The following is a 9,103-nucleotide window of genomic DNA, read 5'->3' on the forward strand; positions in this document are numbered from 1 at the left end:
GGGCTCAGTGACGAACAGTGATGATTTATTGGGTTGAGTGATGAACAGGGATGATTTATTGGGTTGAGTGATGAACAGCGATGACTTTTTGGGCTCAGTGATGAACAGCGATGATTTATTGGGTTGAGTGATGAACAGCGATGATTTATTGGGCTCAGTGAGGAACAGTGATGATTTCTTGGGTTGAGTGAGGAACAGGGATGATTTATTGGGTTGAGTGATGAACAGCGATGATTTATTGGGCTGAGTGATGAACAGTGATGATTGATTGGGCTCAGTGAGGAACAGTGATGATTTATTGGGTTGAGTGATGAGCAGGGATGATTTATTGGGCTCAGTGATGAACAGTGATGATTTATTGGGCTCAGTGATGGACAGCGATGATTTATTGGGTTGAGTGATGAACAGCGATGATTTATTGGGCTGAGTGATGAACAGCGAAGATTTATTGGGCTGAGTGATGAACAGCGATGATTTATTGGGCTCAGTGATGATTTATTGGGCTCAGTGATGAACAGCGATGATTTATTGCGTTGAGTGATGAACAGCGATGATCTATTGGGTTGAGTGATGAACAGCGATGATTTATTAGGCTCAGTGATGAACAGCGATGATTTATTGGGCTGAGTGATGAGCAGCGATGATTTATTGGGCTCAGTGATGGACAGGGATGATTTATTGGGCTGAGTGATGAACAGTGATGATTTATTGGGTTGAGTGATGAACAGTGATGATTTATTGGGCTCAGTGATGAACAGCGATGATTTATTGGGTTGAGTGATGAACAGTGATGATTTATTGGGCTCAGTGATATACAGCGATGATTTATTGGGCTCAGTGATGAACAGCGATGATTGATTGGGCTCAGTGATGAACAGTGATGATTTATTGGGCTCAGTGATGAACAGCGATGATTTATTGGGTTGAGTGATGAACAGTGATGATTTATTGGGTTGAGTGATGAACAGTGATGATTTATTGGGCTCAGTGATGAACAGTGATGATTTATTGGGTTAAGTGATGAACAGCGATGATTTATTGGGCTCAGTGATGATTTATTGGGCTCAGTGATGAACAGCGATGATTTATTGGGTTGAGTGATGAACAGCAATGATTTATTGGGTTGAGTGATGAACAGCAATGATTTATTGGGCTCAGTGAGGAACAGTGATGATTTATTGGGTTGAGTGATGAACAGTGATGATTTATTGGGCTCAGTGATGAACAGCGATGATTTCTTGGGCTGAGTGATGAACAGCGATGATTTATTGGGTTCAGTGAAGAACAGTGCTGATTTATTGGGCTCAGTGATGAACAGCGATGATTTATTGGGCTCAGTGATGAACAGTGATGATTTATTGGGCTCAGTGATGAACAGCGATGATTTATTGGGTTGAGTGATGAACAGTGATGATTTATTGGGTTGAGTGATGAACAGTGATGATCTATTGGGTTGAGTGATGAACAGTGATGATTTATTGGGCTGAGTGATGAACAGCGATGATTTATTGGGTTGAGTGATGAACAGCGATGATTTATTGGGCTGAGTGATGAACAGCGATGATTTATTGGGCTCAGTGATGAACAGTGATGATTTATTCGGTTGAGTGATGAACTGATTTATTGGGCTCAGTGATGAACAGCGATGATTTATTGGGCTGAGTGATGAACAGCGATGATCTATTGGGTTGAGTGATGAACAGTGATGATTTATTGGGCTCAGTGATGAACAGTGATGATTTATTGGGTTGAGTGATGAACAGCGATGATTTATTGGGTTGAGTGATGAACAGCGATGATTTATTGGGCTGAGTGATGAACAGCGATGATTTATTGGGCTGAGTGATGAACAGCGATGATTTATTGGGCTGAGTGATGAACAGCGATGATTTATTGGGCTCAGTGATGAACAGCGATGATTTATTGGGCTCAGTGATGAACAGTGATGATTTATTGGGCTCAGTGATGAACAGCGATGATTTATTGGGCTCAGTGATGAACAGTGATGATTTATTGGGTTAAGTGATGAACAGCGATGATTTATTGGGCTCAGTGATGATTTATTGGGCTCAGTGATGAACAGCGATGATTTATTGGGTTGAGTGATGAACAGCGATGATCTATTGGGTTGAGTGATGAACAGTGATGATTTATTGGGCTCAGTGATGAACAGCGATGATTTATTGGGCTCAGTGATGAACAGCGATGATTTATTGGGCTGAGTGATGAACAGCGATGATCTATTGGGTTGAGTGATGAACAGTGATGATTTATTGGGCTCAGTGATGAACAGCGATGATTTATTGGGCTGAGTGATGAGCAGCGATGATTTATTCGGCTCAGTGATGAACAGTGATGATTTATTGGGCTCAGTGATGAACAGCGATGATTTATTGGGTTGAGTGATGAACAGCGATGATTTATTGGGCTGAGTGATGAACAGCGATGATTTATTGGGCTGAGTGATGAACAGCGATGATATATTGGGCTCAGTGATGATTTATTGGGCTCAGTGATGAACAGCGATGATTTATTGGGTTGAGTGATGAACAGCGATGATTTATTGGGTTGAGTGATGAACAGCGATGATTTATTGGGTTGAGTGATGAACAGCGATGATTTATTGGGCTGAGTGATGAACAGCGATGATTTATTGGGTTGAGTGATGAACAGCGATGATTTATTGGGTTGAGTGATGAACAGCGATGATTTATTGGGCTCAGTGATGAGCAGCGATGATTTATTGGGTTGAGTGATGAACAGCGATGATTGATTGGGTTGAGTGATGAACAGGGATGATTGATTGGGCTCAGTGAGGAACAGTGATGATTTATTGGGTTGAGTGATGAACAGGGATGATTTATTGGGTTGAGTGATGAACAGCGATGATTTATTGGGCTCAGTGAGGAACAGTGATGATTTATTGGGTTGAGTGAGGAACAGGGATGATTTATTGGGTTGAGTGATGAACAGCGATGATTTATTGGGCTGAGTGATGAACAGTGATGATTGATTGGGCTCAGTGATGAACAGCGATGATTTATTGGGTTGAGTGATGAACAGTGATGATTTATTGGGCTCAGGGTTTAACAGTGATGATTTATTGGGCTCAGTGATGATTTAAAGGGTTGAGTGATGAACAGCGATGATTTATTGGGTTGAGTGATGAACAGCGATGACTTATTGGGCTCAGTGATGAACAGCGATGATTTATTGGGCTCAGTGATGAACAGCGATGATTTATTGGGCTCAGTGAGGAACAGTGATGATTTATTGGGTTGAGTGATGAACAGGGATGATTTATTGGGTTGAGTGATGAACAGCGATGATTTATTGGGCTCAGTGATGAACAGCGATGATTTATTGGGCTCAGTGATGAACAGCGATGATTTATTGGGCTCAGTGATGAACAGTGATGATTTATTGGGTTGAGTGATGAACAGGGATGATTTCTTGGGTTGAGGGATGAAGAGCGATGATTTATTGGGCTCAGTGATGAACAGCGATGATTTATTGGGCTGAGTGATGAACAGCGATGATTGATTGGGTTGAGTGATGAACAGCGATGATTTATTGGGTTGAGTGAGGAACAGCGATGATTTATTGGGCTCAGTGAGGAACAGGGATGATTTATTGGGTTGAGTGATGAACAGGGATGATTTATTGGGTTGAGTGATGAACAGCGATGATTTATTGGGCTCAGTGATGAACAGTGATGATTTATTGGGCTGAGTGATGAACAGCGATGATTGATTGGGTTGAGTGATGAACAGCGATGATTTATTGGGTTGAGTGAGGAACAGCGATGATTTATTGGGCTCAGTGATGAACAGCGATGATTTATTGGGCTCAGTGATGAACAGCGATGATTTATTGGGCTCAGTGATGAACAGTGATGATTTATTGGGTTGAGTGATGAACAGGGATGATTTATTGGGTTGAGGGATGAAGAGCGATGATTTATTGGGCTCAGTGATGAACAGCGATGATTTATTGGGCTGAGAGATGAACAGCGATGATTTATTGGGCTGAGTGATGAACAGCGATGATTGATTGGGTTGAGTGATGAACAGCGATGATTTATTGGGCTCAGTGATGAACAGCGATTATTTATTGGGCTCAGTGATGAACAGCGATTATTTATTGGGCTCAGTGATGAACAGCGATGATTTATTGGGTTGAGTGATGAACAGCGATGAATTATTGGGTTGAGCGATGAACAGCGATAATTTATTGGGCTCAGTGATGAACAGCGATGATTTATTGGGCTGAGTGATGAACAGCGATGATTGACTGGGCTCAGTGACGAACAGTGATGATTTATTGGGTTGAGTGATGAACAGGGATGATTTATTGGGCTCAGTGAGGAACAGGGATGATTTATTGGGTTGAGTGATGAACAGCGATGATTTATTGGGCTGAGTGATGAACAGTGATGATTGATTGGGCTCAGTGATGAACAGCGATGATTTAATGGGCTGAGTGATGAACAGCGATGATTGATTGGGCTCAGTGAGGAACAGTGATGATTTATTGGGTTGAGTGATGAACAGGGATGATTTATTGGGTTGAGTGATGAACAGCGATGACTTATTGGGCTCATGGATGAACAGCGATGATTTATTGGGCTGAGTGATGAACAGCGATGATTGATTGGGTTGAGTGATGAACAGCGATGATTTATTGGGTTGAGTGAGGAACAGCGATGATTTATTGGGCTCAGTGATGAACAGCGATGATTTATTGGGCTCAGTGATGAACAGCGATGATTTATTGGGCTGAGTGATGAACAGCGATGACTTTTTGGGCTCAGTGATGAACAGCGATGATTTATTGGGCTCAGTGATGAACTGCGATGATTTATTGGGTTGAGTGATGAACAGCGATGATTTATTGGGCTCAGTGATGAACAGCGATGATTTATTGGGCTGAGTGACGAACAGCGATGATTGATTGGGCTCAGTGACGAACAGTGATGATTTATTGGGTTGAGTGATGAACAGGGATGATTTATTGGGTTGAGTGATGAACAGCGATGACTTTTTGGGCTCAGTGATGAACAGCGATGATTTATTGGGTTGAGTGATGAACAGCGATGATTTATTGGGCTCAGTGAGGAACAGTGATGATTTCTTGGGTTGAGTGAGGAACAGGGATGATTTATTGGGTTGAGTGATGAACAGCGATGATTTATTGGGCTGAGTGATGAACAGTGATGATTGATTGGGCTCAGTGAGGAACAGTGATGATTTATTGGGTTGAGTGATGAGCAGGGATGATTTATTGGGCTCAGTGATGAACAGTGATGATTTATTGGGCTCAGTGATGGACAGCGATGATTTATTGGGTTGAGTGATGAACAGCGATGATTTATTGGGCTGAGTGATGAACAGCGAAGATTTATTGGGCTGAGTGATGAACAGCGATGATTTATTGGGCTCAGTGATGATTTATTGGGCTCAGTGATGAACAGCGATGATTTATTGGGTTGAGTGATGAACAGCGATGATCTATTGGGTTGAGTGATGAACAGCGATGATTTATTAGGCTCAGTGATGAACAGCGATGATTTATTGGGCTGAGTGATGAGCAGCGATGATTTATTGGGCTCAGTGATGAACAGTGATGATTTATTGGGTTGAGTGATGAACAGCGATGATTTATTGGGCTGAGTGATGAACAGCGATGATTTATTGGGCTGAGTGATGAACAGCGATGATTTATTGGGTTGAGTGATGAACAGTGATGATTTATTGGGTTGAGTGATGAACAGTGATGATTTATTGGGTTGTGTGATGAACAGCGATGATTTATTGGGCTGAGTGATGAACAGCGATGATTTATTGGGCTCAGTGATGAACAGCGATGATTTATTGGGCTCAGTGATGAACAGGGATGATTTATTGGGCTGAGTGATGAACAGTGATGATTTATTGGGTTGAGTGATGAACAGTGATGATTTATTGGGCTCAGTGATGAACAGCGATGATTTATTGGGTTGAGTGATGAACAGTGATGATTTATTGGGCTCAGTGATATACAGCGATGATTTATTGGGCTCAGTGATGAACAGCGATGATTGATTGGGCTCAGTGATGAACAGTGATGATTTATTGGGCTCAGTGATGAACAGCGATGATTTATTGGGTTGAGTGATGAACAGTGATGATTTATTGGGTTGAGTGATGAACAGTGATGATTTATTGGGCTCAGTGATGAACAGTGATGATTTATTGGGTTAAGTGATGAACAGCGATGATTTATTGGGCTCAGTGATGAACAGCGATGATTTATTGGGTTGAGTGATGAACAGCAATGATTTATTGGGTTGAGTGATGAACAGCGATGATTTATTGGGCTCAGTGAGGAACAGTGATGATTTATTGGGTTGAGTGATGAACAGTAATGATTTATTGGGCTCAGTGATGAACAGCGATGATTTCTTGGGCTGAGTGATGAACAGCGATGATCTATTGGGTTGAGTGATGAACAGTGATGATTTATTGGGCTGAGTGATGAACAGCGATGATTTATTGGGTTGAGTGATGAACAGCGATGATTTATTGGGCTGAGTGATGAACAGCGATGATTTATTGGGCTCAGTGATGAACAGTGATGATTTATTCGGTTGAGTGATGAACTGATTTATTGGGCTCAGTGATGAACAGCGATGATTTATTGGGCTGAGTGATGAACAGCGATGATCTATTGGGTTGAGTGATGAACAGTGATGATTTATTGGGCTCAGTTATGAACAGTGATGATTTATTGGGTTGAGTGATGAACAGCGATGATTTATTGGGTTGAGTGATGAACAGCGATGATTTATTGGGCTGAGTGATGAACAGCGATGATTTATTGGGCTGAGTGATGAACAGCGATGATTTATTGGGCTCAGTGATGAACAGCGATGATTTATTGGGCTCAGTGATGAACACTGATGATTTATTGGGCTCAGTGATGAACAGCGATGATTTATTGGGCTCAGTGATGAACAGTGATGATTTATTGGGTTAAGTGATGAACAGCGATGATTTATTGGGCTCAGTGATGATTTATTGGGCTCAGTGATGAACAGCGATGATTTATTGGGTTGAGTGATGAACAGCGATGATCTATTGGGTTGAGTGATGAACAGTGATGATTTATTGGGCTCAGTGATGAACAGCGATGATTTATTGGGCTGAGTGATGAACAGCGATGATCTATTGGGTTGAGTGATGAACAGTGATGATTTATTGGGCTCAGTGATGAACAGCGATGATTTATTGGGCTGAGTGATGAGCAGCGATGATTTATTCGGCTCAGTGATGAACAGTGATGATTTATTGGGCTCAGTGATGAACAGCGATGATTTATTGGGTTGAGTGATGAACAGCGATGATTTATTGGGCTGAGTGATGAACAGCGATGATTTATTGGGCTGAGTGATGAACAGCGATGATTTATTGGGCTCAGTGATGATTTATTGGGCTCAGTGATGAACAGCGATGATTTATTGGGTTGAGTGATGAACAGCGATGATCTATTGGGTTGAGTGATGAACAGTGATGATTTATTGGGCTCAGTGATGAACAGCGATGATTTATTGGGCTGAGTCATGAGCAGCGATGATTTATTGGGCTCAGTGATGAACAGTGATGATTTATTGGGCTCAGTGATGAACAGCGATGATTTATTGGGTTGAGTGATGAACAGCGATGATTTATTGGGCTCAGTGATGAACAGCGATGATTTATTGGGCTCAGTGATGAACAGCGATGATTTATTGGGCTCAGTGATGAACAGCGATGATTTATTGGGCTCATGGATGAACAGCGATGATTTATTGGGCTGAGTGATGAACAGCGATGATTTATTGGGCTGAGTGATGAACAGCGATGATTTATTGGGTTGAGTGATGAACAGCGATGATTTATTGGGTTGAGTGATGAACAGCGATGATTTATTGGGCTCAGTGATGAACAGCGATGATTTATTGGGTTGAGTGATGAACAGCGATGATTGATTGGGTTGAGTGATGAACAGCGATGATTGATTGGGCTCAGTGAGGAACAGTGATGATTTATTGGGTTGAGTGATGAACAGGGATGATTTATTGGGTTGAGTGATGAACAGCGATGATTTATTGGGCTCAGTGATGAACAGGGATGATTTATTGGGCTCAGTGATGAACAGTGATGATTTATTGGGCTCAGTGATGAACAGGGATGATTTATTGGGCTGAGTGATGAACAGCGATGATTTATTGGGTTGAGTGATGAACAGTGATGATTTATTGGGCTCAGTGATGAACAGGGATGATTTATTGGGCTCAGGGTTGAACAGTGATGATTTATTGGGCTCAGGGTTGAACTGTGATGATTTATTGGGCTCAGTGATGATTTATTGGGCTCAGTGATGATTTAAAAGGTTGAGTGATGAACAGCGATGATTTATTGGGTTGAGTGATGAACAGCGATGACTTATTGGGCTCAGTGATGAACAGCGATGATTTATTGGGCTCAGTGATGAACAGCGATGATTTATTGGGTTGAGTGATGAACAGCGATGATTTATTGGGCTCAGTGAGGAACAGTGATGATTTATTGGGTTGAGTGAGGAACAGGGATGATTTATTGGGTTGAGTGATGAACAGCGATGATTTATTGAGCTGAGTGATGAACAGTGATGATTGATTGGGCTCAGTGATGAACAGCGATGATTTAATGGGCTCAGTGATGAACAGCGATGATTGATTGGGCTCAGTGAGGAACAGTGATGATTTATTGGGTTGAGTGATGAACAGGGATGATTTATTGGGTTGAGTGATGAACAGCGATGATTTATTGGGCTCAGTGATGAACAGTGATGATTTATTGGGCTGAGTGATGAACAGTGATGATTGATTGGGTTGAGTGATGAACAGCGATGATTTATTGGGTTGAGTGAGGAACAGCGATGATTTATTGGGCTCAGTGATGAACAGCGATGATTTATTGGGCTCAGTGATGAACAGCGATGATTTATTGGGTTGAGTGATGAACAGCAATGATTTATTGGGCTCAGTGATGAACAGCGATGATTTATTGGGCGCAGTGATGAACAGTGATGATTTATTGGG

Source organism: Chiloscyllium punctatum, chromosome 47 (genome assembly GCF_047496795.1).
Source record: "Chiloscyllium punctatum isolate Juve2018m chromosome 47, sChiPun1.3, whole genome shotgun sequence".
Taxonomy (NCBI): Eukaryota; Metazoa; Chordata; class Chondrichthyes; order Orectolobiformes; family Hemiscylliidae; genus Chiloscyllium; species Chiloscyllium punctatum.